Source organism: Pinus tabuliformis, chromosome 8 (assembly GCF_031772625.1).
Source record: "Pinus tabuliformis cultivar Carrire ecotype Pingquan chromosome 8, CPIR1, whole genome shotgun sequence".
Taxonomy (NCBI): domain Eukaryota; kingdom Viridiplantae; phylum Streptophyta; class Pinopsida; order Pinales; family Pinaceae; genus Pinus; species Pinus tabuliformis.
In genome coordinates, this window is record NC_142294.1 from 2,001,971,538 (window position 1) to 2,001,988,223 (window position 16,686).

Here is a 16,686-nt window from a genome sequence, read left to right on the forward strand (position 1 = left end):
TCAAAGTTGATCTTTTACAGAAAATTACATAAAAAAACGTATATCCAGGTTAACAGTGTTGTCCCTTTATATAAAGGTGACGGCGGAGATGTCTAAGTAACAAGATAGATAAAGCAGCGACCCCTCAGGATCAAAGATCCTGAGGGATTCACCATACTATCAGTCCTTAATCTTTTCTTTTCTTTTCCACCGAGCTGGTGTCTTCTCCTCCTTTTTCGGGCCGATTTGCTTCGATCTGCTTAGCCTTGTTTGCATTTGGTTTCCCTTCAAAGGGACAACAATTATCTCGTCTTTATCTTTTCCTTTGGAACGACAACTCTTCGTTTTCACCCTTTCCTGCACAGAAGAATAACAATTATCAGTGATTAAGTCTTTGTATATTAATTCACATGTTTTGTTATGATTCTTTATTGTTTTCCGGATTCATGATGCAAAAAGGTTTACAAATTCTACTGAAAAGCTATTGAAATGATCATCAAAAGCATACCTTTTAGGTACTCCACACATCCCCCTCCTTACCCTATTTCATGCCCTCATTAAAACATTGTACTTGACATGCAAGGCAGTGAGAGAATAAGCTGGCGAAGGAATCTCATGCGGAGGCCTACAGCCATGATGAGTGACTAAATAGTCAAAGAACTGACCTGTTTGACCCTCAGGCGTCTCATACAGGGCTTGATATCTGGGTGCAGGGTGCCAAATAATTGGACTGTGAAATCTATATCCTAACCAGTATGGCCCTGCTTTCAAAATGCTCTCGCCATAGAGGTTTAAACGGTTAGCAGCTAATTGAAAATTCTCATACTTAAATGGTTCCCTGAGCTGGATGTTTGGATTAGAGATTCGGTACCGAAATGTGGTTGCATCAATGGCGAGGTCTTTGATAGAAAGAAAATACTCTAAACTTTGTCGAATGAGTGACTCATGCATAGGTCCTAACATTTCAATGACACCAGGAGTTCTCATAAGGTTTCTATGTGCTTTCCATAACTACACTGGGTCCCTAGGCTCAGCCCTTACCCACAAGTCTAGGCCATTTTCCTGCCTCTGGAAAGTGTTATAGGCTTTGAGCCATTTAATCTTATTAACCCCGAATGAGATGAATGCTTGCAACTGAATGTCCCCAACGAAAGGACTAGGGTTCAATTCAGTCTCCTGATCTAGCACAAGGTTATGCAAATAAAATTCACACAGCAATCTCTGTACCTTCACCCCATAATGTTTACAACAGTCTATAAAGTCATTGACAATGTTGATTTGTATAGGGGCACCTGCTTTAACAACTTTTATTTTTAATTGTAAATATCATTCTAGTAGAAACAAATCATAGTTTTTGGTAGGGGCCCTACATGCTAAAACGTCATTGTATAAAGAACATAAGGTATCCATCTGCTTGATAACAGTATCTAGCCTACGGGTTACCTTTGCAGCTTTCTCTTGTTCCTTCCACCATCCTTCAAAGGCCTGGCTTTCGGATTGATTGACGTTCCTTAGTTGCTACTATAACTCTTCATATTTCGCACGGGGGACCGTCTGCTCTCTAATTTGTTCAGCTTCTTGCTGGGCTTGCTTCATCATCTTATGCAAGGTTCTTGTCTTTGGATCTCTTTTCCATAGGTCAGTGGAGGCCGGGAGTTTTACCTGAACTTTCTTATTACGCTGTTTGGAGTTCAGAACCCTTATTACCCCTGAGGGTGGTGCCTCTGTCTGGATTTCCTTGTTCTCCTTTTCTTCTTTAACACAAATATCAGCTTGCTACTATTCCTTTTCAAATGGAACAACAGTCTGCTCCTCAACATTATTTGGAACATCCGTCTGTTCCTCAGCAGGGTTTGGAACAGCAGTTTGTTCTTCAGCAGGGTTTGGCACAACAGGTCGATCGTTGGTCCTTCGCCTTTTTGCCTTACAGAGTTTTACTGCAGTGGCCCTCTTTTTCTTCCCTGTGGTCCTCCTCACTTTCTGGTTTGCTTTCAGAATTCTAATTTTCTGTCGGAGCTGGACTATTGTATTAAAAAATTTCTGTCGTTCCTTTCGTAATTTCTTAATTTCCAGCGTTTCGTTAGAAGGGGCAGCAGGCTGTCTACTGTGGTCTGGACTAGTCTCTAGATCTTTCTCCCGGGGTGCTTCTTCGCTGTTCTGTTCTGGCTGTTCTGGGGTAGGAACCTTAGCTGGTTTCGTTTCTTCCTGGACAACTACTTGTTCTGCTCCTATTCCCTCCGGAATTTCCTCTGGTGACTTGGGGACAGAGTGTTCCCGTTCAGTATCTCTTATCTCCGCTTCATCATGACCAGGCAGTTTTCCTTCTTCTGCCTCTACTACATGTGATTTTTCAGACACATTTTCTTCTTGGGGTTCGCCATGGAGGTCTGCTGGACTGGAAGGTTGGCCATACTCACCCATATTGGCCAAAACTGCGGCCAATTCGTCTTCTCCCACTGGATCTTGTGGTGGGCTACCTTCCTGCTGTCCTATTTCCTCCTCTTGCTTAGATTCGGAATGCTCAGCTTCTGTTTCGAAATTCTCAACTGCTTCCTCATTTTCCTTTTCGGATTGCTCAGGCCTCTCTTCAGATTGCTCAGCCTCCTTTTCAGATTGTTCTATCTCTACTTCTAATCGTGAAGGTTGCTCGTCCTCGATTACCACTGGCTGGCTGGTGCTCCCCTGGAGCTTTTCCAGCCTTCCTCTTATTCGAGCTAACCGGGCTGATTTTCTGGGCCTCTCTGGCTGTTCGGGTGTATCGGTGACATGCCTACGCTTTGCCGATTCCTGGTGTATTTCTGGTTGTTTAGATGCACTAGCAACATGTTTTTGTTTTACCAATTCTCTGCGTTTTTCTGGACGTTCTGGTGTGCTTGTGGAATGTTTTTGTTTTGGGGATGGTGCTATCACTCCCCCCTCAATCATTGCAATCAGTTCATCCTAGCTGCTTTGCTACTGGGTAAGACTATGACTAACTATTAGTCGAATTAAGCCAAGGTGACTGACGACTGACTCTGCATGTTGTGCCTTTTTTAGGCTTCGTGTAGCATCATGCAGTAATGAATTCAGAAGTGCAGGTAAATTTACAGACCATTTTTGCTTTAAAACAGCTAAGAGCTTAAGATGTCGTGGCCTTACCATGTCTTTCCTCCCTTCGCAGGTAATGTAACTCTGAACTGTTCTCGCTAATTCGGTCCAGGGTTCTCCAAGGGTTGCTGGAAGAACTCCCTCCCCCTTAATTCTCAAGCTCTGGCCTTCATCCTCGAAAATTTCCAAGATCTTCTATAATCTTTCCTTCTTCAGTGTCCATACTGGTCCGGTGGTTGGTAGTCCCGAGACTTCTGCAATTATGTCGTCGGTGATCACTATCCGCTTTCCCCTTATTGTGGAGTGGTTCTCCTGCAGGTTCTACAAGAATTCGATCGCTATTGTTTCATTAGACTCCTGCAGGCGACTAAGATAATTCAGCCACCCTGCTCTTTCCAGGATCTCCCGGGCAGCAGCGGAGACTGTCAACTTCGGAGGTTCGCTTCTAATTGCCCTTCCTCCCATGGTTTCACTGTGGATCCTCAATGGAATAGCACTGCTTGTGCTATTTGAAACACAGAGAGGGTGCCAATCGCAAAAAAACACAGAAAAAACACAGAGCATGCAACAAAAATGGATTATGGACAGCAGCTTGCGTAAAAATAGAAATGTCATGCCGTTAAGCCATGCCATGTCGTTGTACGCTATCTTTCCTGAATAGTGAGCTGACACGTAGTTCAGGGAATAATGAGGTTAACCTCCCCTCCCCCCACAATGTGATAGGTTGTCCCAGCCGTCAAATAAAGGAGCAGCACCTGATTTACAACCAAGTCATAAAGGAACAGCATGTGGAATTATGCCATGTTTTAGAAAGACAACGAATTACCGAAATCGAGGCGGAGAGTTGATTGCATATTACGTAAGAGGCTACTATGATTTGATATGAGGCTAGGGGATAGGACGTCTGTCGTACTTGCCAAATCTCAAGTGGTCATTGTCACTTCCTTTGCCATGATTGGTGGTAATAAATGTTCATGAGATGTATAAATCAGGAAATAATATATGATTAGTTCCTTAGGATATAAGAAACAAAAGAGTATTAGTATCTTACCCATTGGAATAACTAATATGACTTCAATACCATTAACAATACTTTGCTGCCGACAGGTGTTCATAACCTTCGCAGAGTTGTTACTTTCGCCCCTGGGACCATGATCCTTTGTGTATACTTAGGAATGTTGTTATGTCAAAGTGCAGGCCATTATGCTGGCTTGATGACCAGTTAATCATAATGCCATTCACGAGGAAGGAGTGAAAAATGGGCAGGCCGGCTCGTGATGAGACCTCCTGTTCCAAGGTTCAATTTTTTGATATACCTTTAGGACCATATCCCTGGTGTGGTGGCCATAGTGGGAATGCCACTTCACTTTCATCCTCATGATCATGGTAAGCTGGCTCTTGATGAGACCCCTTATCCTGCATTTGACATCTCATGAATCATGTTCACACACATTTTTTCTTTTTCATAGAGTCTTTTCCCTATTATACACAAAGGGTGGTTCAACACTCCTTAAGAGTAGGAATGGTGGAAGAAGTCTTATTATCTCAATAGGAAGATACAAGCCCTTTGGTCTTATTCCTAAATAATAATCAAAGGGGGTTAAAGGGATCAGCATGATAAAAAAAATAACCAATCAGACCAAGATTAGTAAAACAATGACAACAAAAGTTAAGAAATAAGTATATCCTTCCTTTTGTCCTCTTACCAATACAGAGCCTTATAAATATAGCGATTTATGATTTGCAGATTTCGGTATGTTGTGATTTTATATTCATTGCATAAGTGCATAGCTGTATTTTAAAGACTTGAAAGAATATGGGCAAGAAGCATCCTCTCATTGAGATCAGCAAAAGGAGTAAGCTGTTTCACAAGGAGAGAAAAAGTATACTAATGGTGCAAATGCAAATGCCGTTCCTTTTGAAAAAGGAACAACAACAACCAAAAATGTTGTTCCTTTGAAAGAGGAACAACAAAAGAGGCAAAAATGTTGTTCCTTTGGAAAAGGGACAGCAAACATACCGCAGTGCCGTTCCTTTTGAAAAAGGATCAGCAGAACAAGCAAAGCCGTTCCTTTTGGAAAAGGAACAGTAGAAAATCAAAGATGTTGTTCCTTTGGAAAAGGAACAGCAGAAAATCAAAGATGTTGTTCCTTTTGAAAAGGAACAGCAGAAATCAAAAGTGTTGTTCCTTTTGAAAAGGAACAACAGAAATCAAAAGTGTTGTTCCTTTTGAAAAGGAACAGCAGAAATCAAAAGTGTTGTTCCTTTTGAAAAGGAATAGCAGAAATCAAAAGTGTTGTTTTTTTTGAAAAGGAACAACAGAAATCAAAAGTGTTGTTCCTTTTGAAAAGGAACAGTAGAAATCAAAAGTGTTGTTCCTTTTGAAAAGGAACAACAGAAATCAAAAGTGTTGTTCCTTTTGAAAAGGAACAACAGAAATCAAAAGTGTTGTTCCTTTTGAAAAGGAACAACAGAAAATCAAAGATGTTGTTCCTTTGAAAAAGGAACAGCAGAAATCGAAAGTCAAGAATGTTGTTCCTTTTGAAAAGGAACAGCAAAAGAAATCCAGAATGTTGTTCCTTTTGAAAAAGGAACAGCGAAACACGCAAATGTCGTTCTTTTAGAAACGGAACGGCAAAAATCAACATTTTGAGAAAACAAGAAGAAAAAACATTGAGTTCAAACATATATACAAGAACAACTTAAAAAAAGAACTTATGTACATACTGTAAAAATAAAGGAGTGAATTCCTTAATGAATTACAGGTGCGGAAGATTTCTCTTCCTCCCCTAAAATCTCCATATCAATGTCTCGACGTAGCTGCTGGAAGAAGGACTCCCGAGTAAGTGGTTTGCGATAGAGACGAACTCGGTGGCCATTCACTTTGAAGGCGTATCTAGAACCGTCAATGGTGATTAACGTAATGGTCCCATTTTCATCCACCTTCTGGATTTGATATGGTCCCAACCAACGAGTCTGGAGTTACCCAGGGAAGTCCTGAAATCGAGAGTCATATAACAGAGCCCAATCTCCCTCATGGAAGACTTTGTTCTTGATGAGCACATCATGCCATTTAGCCCACTGCTGTTGAATCAGTGTTGTATTTTGTAGTGAAGAGAGCCTAATTTCATCCAATTCGTTGATCTGTTGTAGTTGATTAATTTGTGCCTCGCTTAGATCTAGGCCAACTTCTGTGCGATTTGTAAGGTTTGGATTTCAAATTCTATGGGGAAAATAGGTTGTTTTCCAAACACTACCTAATAAGGTGAGTAACCAGTGGTGCTTCTCCATGTTGTTCTGTAAGCCCACAGCGCTTCAGGTAGTCTAGCAGCCCAATCACGCCTATGTGACGCAACAGTTTTCATTAGGATTGATTATATTATCTCATTGCTGCTTTCTACCTGCCCATTCGCTTGTGGATGATATGGAGTAGTAATTTTATGCTAGACATGATAATTGTTGAGTGTTGCGGCTAATTTATTTCCAATAAATTTTGGTCCTCCATCTATAATTACTTCCCTTGGAAGGCCATAACGTACAAATAGATGGAACAGGAACTGTGTTACAGAGTCCTCTGTGGCTCTTGGCAATGCTTCTGCCTCAACCCATTTGGTGTCATATTCTGTTGTCACCAAGATATATGTTTTCTGATTTGATGATGGGTTGATGGGGCCAACGAAATCAAGATCCCATCGCTCGAATGGTTCAGTGACTAATTGTGGCTTTAGAGGCATCTCATCGGCTTGACCAAGTCGTCCTGCTCACTGGCAGCTGTCATAGGCTTGGACAAATTTCTTTGCATCTTTGAAAATCGTGGGCCAGTAGTATCCTGTCTGCAATACTTTATGTCCAGTTCTACGCTTAGCGAAGTGTCCACCACACGGTCCTTCATGACAAGCTTTTAGGATGTCAAAGATTTCATCTTCTCGAACACATCTCCTGATATGCATGTCTGCCCCTGTATGAAACAAATAGCCCCCAATCCATGAAAATCGAGTACTCTTCTGAACAATCCGCTTACGCTCATTAGGGGTTAAGTGTTTTGGTAGCTTACCTACTGCAAGGTAATTGGCAACATCAACATACCATGGTTTTTGAACAGCAACAGCAAACAGGTGCTCATTTGGAAATTGATATTCAACTGCTGCTGCATCGATTAGTTTTGGTATTCTTGAGAGGAAATCGGCTACAAGGTTTTCTTTGCCAGGGCGATCCTTGATTGTGATATCGAATTCCTGCAATAAAATCAACCACCTAGTTACTCTGGCATTTGTGACAGGCTTATTTCCTAGATATTTAATGGCAAAATGATCAGTATATAAAATAACAGGATAGCCTGTAATATAATGTCTAAACTTATTGACGGTATGTATCACAACTAGGAATTCTTTTTCAGTAATAGTGTAATTTAATTCAGCAGGGGATAAATTTTTGCTGATGTAATAGATAGCATATGGTTTTTTATCCTCTTCCTGCCCAAGGACTGCACCAATGGATGTATCTGAGGCATCAGATGATATCTGGAATGGTAAATCCCAGTTTGGTCCTCGAAGGACTGGGGTTGTAGATACGAGCTTCTTTAGATTCTCGAAAGCACGGTCACATTTTTCTGTCCAAAGAAAATCAACATTACCAGTCAGTGCGTATAAAGGTGCAGCAATGTGCGAATAATGTTCTATAAATCGTCTATAATAACCAGAAAATACAAGAAAGGTACGTACCTCTGTTTGAGTAGTAGGGGTGGGAATAAGCAAAAGTATTTGAATTTTGGCCGGGTCTACCTAAATGTCGGCTGCTGAAACATAGTGTCCTAGGATAATTCCTTCGGTCATCATCATGTAGCATTTTTCGTGGCTTAAGCAAAGCCTGGTAGCAATACAACGCTATAGGACTTTTTCTAGGGTGTCTAGTGTTGGATCAAAATCATCTCCATATGGTGTAAAATCATCCATATATACTTCTAGTCCATCATTTATTAAATCTGAAAAAATGCTAAGCATAGCCCGTTGGAATGTGGCATGTGCATTACATAGGCCAAAGGGTAGAACTCGATAGGAAAATGTTCCCCAAGGACAAGTAAAACTAGTTTTGTCCTGGTCTTCAGGGGCAATCTGAATCTGATTGTATCCACTGAAGCCATCCAGGAAAGAAAAAGAATTTCTTTCCTGCTAAAGTATCTAATACTTGGTCTATGAATGGGAGAGGAAAATGATATTTTTGTGTTGCTTTATTTAGTTCCCTGTAATCCACACAAATTCTCCATTTTCCATTCTTTTTTGGTACCACTACAAGTGGAGAGACCCATTTACTATCAGAGATAGGATAGATAAAATTGACATCTAAAAGTTTCTGAAGTTCAGCTTTTACCACATCCTTTAGATGAGGATTAAGTCTTCTCTGCGGCTGACGAACAGGTCTGGCATCTTTTTCTATATAAATGTGATGTGTACATAATTGGGGATCAATTCCTTTCATATCAGGGTAATCCCATGCAAATGCTTCTTGATATTTTGTTAACAGATGGATGAGCTTCGTTTCTTGTTCAGGTGTGAGATTGGCATTGATGTTTAAAGTTTTTCCCGGTTCAATTTCCACAATTTTACTATTTGTAACAGAAGTAACGGGTATCGTTTGGTCATGCGTATCCTTCAGAGGATCTTCTTCTAATTCATTATCAAATGCTGCTTCTATCATGTGACACTGTGGGCGGGATCTAAATTCAATTTGACTGATGAAATTATTAATGGCATCATCTTCTGTTTGGTCTTTAAAATCAAGTGCCTCTTGTATAGTTAATGGAGATCTAATGTTATCAGTGAGGTATGATACAGGGTGTTTATTAGTTTTGATTATTGTGACACTTGGCTGTGCTGGAGGATATAAAACTAAATTTTTGATATTTGGTCCTCTGGTTATAGTCATATTTCCTTGCCGGCAGCCAATGTAAGCATCGGCAGTGGCGAGCCAAGGTCTACCTAGAATTAGCGGATGTCCATCAAGTCGGGTTTTTGGATTGATTATTAGGAAATCGATTGGATTTTCCCAGGAATCTACAGAGACCATGACATCATGTAGAGTACCCTCTGGTCTCACCATAGATCGGTCACCTAGTTCTAACAGGGTAGAAGTGGGTTCTACAGATGTAATGCCAAGCTTTTGGCAAGTAGCGGTTGTTAAAATATTAATTGCGGCTCCTAGATCAACTAAGGCATTAGACAAAGTCTGACCATAAATTTGAACAGTTACAATTGGATTTCCTGGGTCTTCAGATAAAGTACCGACTACTTGGACCCTTGGATTAGTTGTTGTATTCCTCCTTGGTTTCTTGATGCACAATTCTTTGATAGTTTTTGCATATATAGGGATGTCTTGAATGGCTTGGAGGAATGGGATTTTTATGTACAGATTTTGTAATTCTCCCAGAATGTCAAAGTCGGGATATTGTATGGGTCGAGGAATGACCAATCGTTCTGGGAATGGAGGAGAGGATGTGGTTGCTTGGTTATAAGTTTGATGCTTGTTTACATCCTCTTGTTGTGACTGTTGTTCTCTAGGTAACTGATCTTCAATATGAACTGTCTTATCTCCCTCAGTTCCAATTATACGTCCAGATCTTAACTGAAGATCATTGCACTCCCTCAGATCGGATCCTATTTCTGGTGATTCGATGATTTGGAGAGATTGGACCGGTCTGTTATTTGGATTGGGATTGGGTTGAGCTGGAAGTTGCGGTCTCAAATTAGACTGGGGATTTTGTTGTAAGGCTGGCAGAGTAGGTTGAGGAAGCGGAATAGTTCCTGCTGGCTGGTGCATCGGTCTTTGCCTGTTTGTATGCCAAGGTGAACTTTGTGAAGTAGGGGGAGTCCATTGTGGAGGATATGGGCCATTTTTCCAATATGGTGGAGTGTAAGGAAAATTCAGCCAACTAGATTGGATTGTCTGATTGAGCCATGGGTTTGAATAAGGAAACGATTATGGTGACCAGTTTGAAAATGGCGGTTGAGATTGATTTTGCCACATACCATATTATTGAGCATTATACTGTGGAGGCTGAAAAGAAGAGGTTGGGTCTGAAAACATACCAGATTGTCTCGCCTGCCACTGGCGACGCTGGTTGACTAAGTACATTGATTCAGGTTCTTCTTCTGCTTCCTTATATACCGCTTTCAATCTAGGAAGTGAGGGGCAGCTCTCTGTAGGGTGATCTTTTGTACAGATGGCAGATGTTTGGAGTGTATCCAATGGGCATTCTCTGTGGCTATGTTTTTTTTTTACATCGGGGGCAGAAGATCACCAAATTCTGTTCTGCCTCCATCTGCTTCTGTTTAGCCTGCACAATATCAAGTTGTGTAGTTAGTGTCCCCAGAATATCAGTTTTAAAATTTTCTAATAAATTTCCAATTTCTACTCGTGTTATTCCTTCTGTTGATACTTTGTTGTCTCTTGCAAACTGATCATATTCTGCCAGTTTTATTCTCGTGCTACCTCTCGAACTCCTGATACATAAGTCAATGATGTCAGCAAAATTCTCTTGATAAATATCCCCTTTTCCCATGATATTTAATGTTTCTATCCATTGTTCCTTCATGCTCCTTATCAATGCAGTTTTTAATACATTATCAGGTAAAGGTAGTGATGCATAAGGAGATCTTGGTAGATTGTACTGAAAGCGTTCCACATATTCCTCTAATGTCTCATTCGGTTTGGCTGTCATTTGAAATATTTCGTCTTTTAATTCTCTGGACCTACAATAATCCTGATATTTCTTTAGGAAGGATTCTTTCATTTGATCCCAATTGTTGATAACCCCACCACCTAATCCCATGAATCATCTTAAAGCAACCCATTTTAATGTAGAGGGAAATAATTTCAATTTCTAGGGATCGGTGGTGTAATCATATCCCCTGCATAACACATCGAATTCGAATAAAAATGCATCCAGATATTCTGATGTGAGACCATGAAATGTAGGGATATGCTGAAGAGGGATAACTTTCATGGGCACATTTGCTGCAGAATCCACTATAGGATATTTTAATGTAGAGGTTTGAGCACTCTGCTGGTTCTGAGCCATAGGATCGAATATATGCCAATAACCTTCTGGGATATCTAGGAGGGTATTCCTAGGTTGAGAGGGAACGGTTGGGGTGGTTTTAATAGCACTTCCCTTATCAGGGATAATGAGAATACCTGTTGTCTGAGGAGATTGGATTCCTTCAACAATGATTTTTGCAGCACTCCCCTTATCCGGGCTATTTAATGGCTGGTTTGTCTCAATAGGAGATTTTGGTTCCTCGGTCTCCCCTGTTTCTCCTTCTCCTTCACAAAAGTTACTGAAATTCCCTTCCTGCAATAGTTCTGGAGCAGAATTTTCAATTTCTTGAAAGTCCTGTTCTTCAGTTTGACTATGCACCTTAGCAAAGGCTACAGATGGTGATCATGTGGCCTGAAGGGAAGTAGTAGGCTGTTTAGAAATGATTTTCCTAGGGCCTACTGATGGCTGAGATTCTGTTTTCTTATAGATTTCGTCTATGAAGGTCGTTCGGCCAAGGGTCACTGGCCCCTTAGCTTTTTCGGGCTTGGATGGAGGTTTGATATTCTTTTCTATTTTTTTCTGCTTAGTCATGCACTCAAATGAACTACTATTCAAACAAAGCAAGAACAAATCTGTTAGGAAAGTGGACAGTGGAGCAGGGCTTTTACATGCTCCGCACGCAGGTTCTTACCTTCCGTTTTTAAAATCCAACTCTTCCCTAGCAGGTTCGTACACTACTCTGAAAAAAACAAATGGCTACACTCTTTTCCCCGGCAACGGCGCCAAAAATGTAGAGCTATAAAAAGGGTCTCTTTCACCTCTAGTTATCCCACATTAGTATGTCAATCCGGGAGCGTTTGGTTATTACAAAGAGTGACTCAATCCGAGGCTATTTGTCAGAGTAATGCTAGTAGTACAGTGTTCTTAAAAATACAAGAGTAAACGGATGCTTGCCTATAACTAAATTACTTCAAATGACTAAAGCACACACTCTTAAAACTAGGCAATTGGTTAGTCAAGGGTTTGGTGACGAGAACCTGTCCCTCTAGAAACTGACGGTAAGGAAATAAAAGAAAGGAAAATCACACATTCAGGAAACTAAGCAACTCACCAGTCAAGGGTTCGGCAGCAATAGCCCATCCCTTTGGAAACTGATGGAAAGGAAATTAGAGCATGGATCATAGGTCTGGGAGCGAGGCAGTGAATGCCGAGGCTCACTACAGCCTTGGATCGTCTCTCACACCAAAATAACAAATGCAAGTAAATGGAACAGCAAATAGCGAAATGGAACAGCAAGTAAAGAATTGAACAACAAATCTGAAATGGAACAGCAATAATAAAATGGAACAGCAATCAAACAACTAAGTCTCGCGAGTCATAACCAGACTTAATCTATTAACCCAAATGCACTCTTCTCAATCAAATCTCAATCTCTCACTCTTAAGGCAATTCAAGCAAGACTCACTAATGGAACAGCACTAACTATCGATAAGTTATGGAACAGTGCCAATAGATCATACACATATAACACTCTGAAACAGTAATATGATCAATCCTAATTTAACAACATCATTTCTGAATACAACTCCAAATAAATCTATGTCGTAAATGTTCAGTACAAGAGCTCTGTAACGAAACAGTAATAATATTCGGCCAAGACTAATAATCATTCAATCAACTCTTGAAAGGATCAGTAATATGGTGTAGAGTCAATACACAATTCTATCCGTAGAAACCTTAATGAATTAATCTTAACAGAGCATGTAATGGCGATTCATAAAGCATATCAGATTACCAGATAACAACAATAAGCAAACCACGCAGAAATCAAATCGTAGTGGTACAGAAGCAAGTGTCCTCCGGGGCCGGGCCCTTAGCCTCAAGGGTACACCGCTTTGAGTTAATCCAGATGCAGAGGTACGGTAATCACCAAGTTTTATATTAACACATAAGACAAAAGTACAACGAACCAGTTCTCAACAAGACTCAATGATCAAAGTTGATCTTTTACAGAAAATTACATAAAAAAACATATATCCAGGTTAACAGTGCTGTCCCTTTATATAAAGGTGACGACGGAGATGTCTAAGTAACAAGATAAATAAAGCAGCGATCCCTCAGGATCAAAGATCCTGAGGGATTCGCCATACTATCAGTCCTTAATCTTTTCTTTTCTTTTCCGCCGAGCTGGTGTCTTCTCCTCCTTTTCCGGGCCGATTTGCTTCGATCTGCTTAGCCTTGTTTGCATTTGGTTTCCCTTCAAAGGGACAACAGTTATCTCGTCTTTATCTTTTCCTTTGGAACGACAACTCTTCGTTTTCACCCTTTCCTGCACAGAAGAATAACAATTATCAGTGATTAAGTCTTTGTATATTAATTCACATGTTTTGTTATGATTCTTTATTGTTTTCCGGATTCATGATGCAAAAAGGTTTACAAATTCTACTGAAAAGCTATTGAAATGATCATCAAAAGCATACCTTTTTGGTACTCCACATCTACCATTAGTATCATTTACGAAAACATAATTTAGTTTGCTTTTCATTTTGCATTCTTTGATTTCATTTCCATTTTGCAAGTTAGATTTCAAGGAATTAGCTAATCTTTTCATTCAGTCAGTAGTTCTCATTCAGTCTGCAATTTTAATTCTGGAAGTTAGATTTCAATTCAACAATTAGTTTTTCATTCAATTAATAGTTTTCATTCCATCTGCAAATTTAGTTATGTAAATCATTTTCAAAATTTAAAAAATCACAAAACCAAACCAAAAAATTTTCCTTTCATGCCTCATAGGAATAGAGATAACTCGGGGAAATTTTTTCCAAATATTGCCACTACATCCAGCAACCAACCTTCACTCTTCTTCAATGTTTGTGAATTGGAGGAACCCTTAGGTGAGCAACTAGACATATTTGAAGAACCTAGAGGGGAAGAAGAAGAACCCATTCCTATTGAGCCAATGGCTAGAAACAAATATGGCAGAGAGAATAGAGAGAGAGTTGAGGGTACCTTCCTCGTGAGGGAAACCAATGGGGACACTAAGATGAAAAATATAAGCCCCTTTGCCCTTCTTCATTTCCATGGCCTGACCATAGAAGACCCCGATACTTTCCTATTTCAGTTTTTTGTTATATGCCGAACTTATGACTATACAGATGATGAGCAAAAGTTGAAACTATTTCCATCTACCCTCAAGGATGCAACTCTACACTGGTTCATGGGTTTACCTGGGGATAACATAACAACTTGGGCTCAAATGCAGTAAGCCTTCAACAATAAGTATCGAGACTATTGTAGGTCTAAGGATATTGTTATCGCAAAATCTAGTGTCTATGCAGAGCTGCTAGTCCCACTAAGACGGGTAGCTATCTTAGAAACAAAAAGATTAAAGTTACTTTCGTTTTCCTTTATGAGAAGTAGATAAGAGAAGATCAAAGAATACCAAACTCAATCTTGCGTTTAGTTCTTTGCTTGTTCCTTCTCCTCACCGACAGGTCTTTGCGCTTCTCCCTTGACCACTCCTCTTCAAAGAGCACCTGTAAAGTCAAAGCAGCATAATACCTTCAAAGTGTAGAGATCTAAAATCATAAACAATATAGGACTAGATATATATTGACCACACAAATCCATATATTGTCAGACATACAAGAATGTGGAGGAAAACTTGAATAGCTTTATTCATATAAAGATTAGAAGAGAGGATTACAACCCATTGATCTGACCCAGCATCATCCTCCCAGCATGAAAGCCCTTCTTCACCTCATGAAAAGCTTAGATCACCCAACACTATGATATTCCACCAGGAAACCAACAACACTTCCTTACAAGATACAAAATTCCAACCCCTGGATCTATACGATGAGGGATCCATATATAGATGATTGTAGGGAGGTGAGTTAGCTTATGGAATTTTGATGAGTGTCTTATCTCTGATATTTCTTGATTCCACTTGGAGATTGATGATCTCTTACTCATCCCTAGGCGAATTCAGAGAGGCAAGTGTCACGAGAGAAGTTTCTGGAAGATTCTATGATCATCCACCTTGCAAACTGTCTCTGCCATTTTTCCATTTTGGCCCATCGCACCCTACAGAAGGGCTTTCCAGTATGCATCACACCTTTTACAGTGGGCAGGTGAGATGCATCACACCCTTAGCACTAAGCAACCTGTATGGTCCAGTTTTGACCAGTTCTGAGCAGTTTCCCGTGGAGAACTTCTAGGAGATTATGTAATCAGCTGACCTTGTTCCTTTAGGGTATGAAACAAAAATTTTAGGGACTTAGAAGCCCTTGGTTTATAGAAATATATGATTGGGGTTGCAATGCCCAAAAATGTCTATAACAATTTCCCCATAAATCATGAGGTCGTTAATCTTTTGATGTCGGGTGAAATGCTTTATCTTGAGGATGTGAGGTTTTTTGAACTGGAAGGCAACCTGTAATAAGATAGAATCCATTACATTATCTTCATAAAATTTTCATGATCTAGCTGAGGCAAGCATTCCCATGCTCAGATTTATAAATTCATCTTCATGTACATAGGACAGACAATCGTCTATGTGGCAGGCTGATGATTCTAATAGAGCCATCATCCTTTGATTCGGATGATCATCTATGCAGTACTGATGTACATTTTATTTCTTTATTTTACTGAATATATCGCAATCCGGATGGATGAAACTAGATCCGGGGTCTTCAAACTCATCCAATCTTTTCCCGAAGTACAAGTTGATCCATGTGAAAAATGTTCTCGAGTTGAATACGGAAAGACATCACCTGATTACCAGCCAATAATGTAAGCTTTTAACAGGCGCGAGAGGAATCACCGATAATGATGATGACCCTCAAGGTATGATAGTACAATTCAGGTGGTGTGAAAATGGGACTTGATTTTGAACACCATGCAAAATCTCTCGGTCAAATGCCATTGATGTAAACCTGTCGCCGAAAGTAAGAAACTTGCCATTGAGGCATGCAAGCTTCAAAGTACTGAAAGGGTTGTTCCTAGGTCAACTTCTTGGATAATGAGCTGATGTCAACAAGAAGTGACCCGTCATAGGAGGGCCTTAATGAATCCCACATCTATGACACAGAACAGAGCAAATGAATTTTGAAAGTGAAAACGATCTGATGATACAGGGTTCAGGGTGGCGGTCATGAAAGGATGAAGCGTAAAGGTATTGCAGTGGATGAGACACAAGATGGGTTGGTGAATTCTCTAATCGAATTATCTTGAACATATCGACGACACTTGAAAGGATTGGTAGCATTAACCCCAAATATGGATAGTACAGTGGACCAATGGTAATATGACCGGTGAACGGAATAACCCAACCCGACTCAGACATGGAGTGAAAGTGTCATGTTCAAGAGTGACTTTGCTACCAATAAATTTTCTTCAAGTTTTCTTCCCAATTTTCCCCAGTCATTGCTGACCAATACCTCTTTACTTTTATCAAGCTTGAGGAGGATAACATATGCTTGTTCTATAATTTTCCCTTCAGGAAAAATCATTGCTACATTTTAATGAGCCTAGTGACAGTGAAACTCATTCTTGTCTATATGGACAAGTTTGTCGTTATTGGT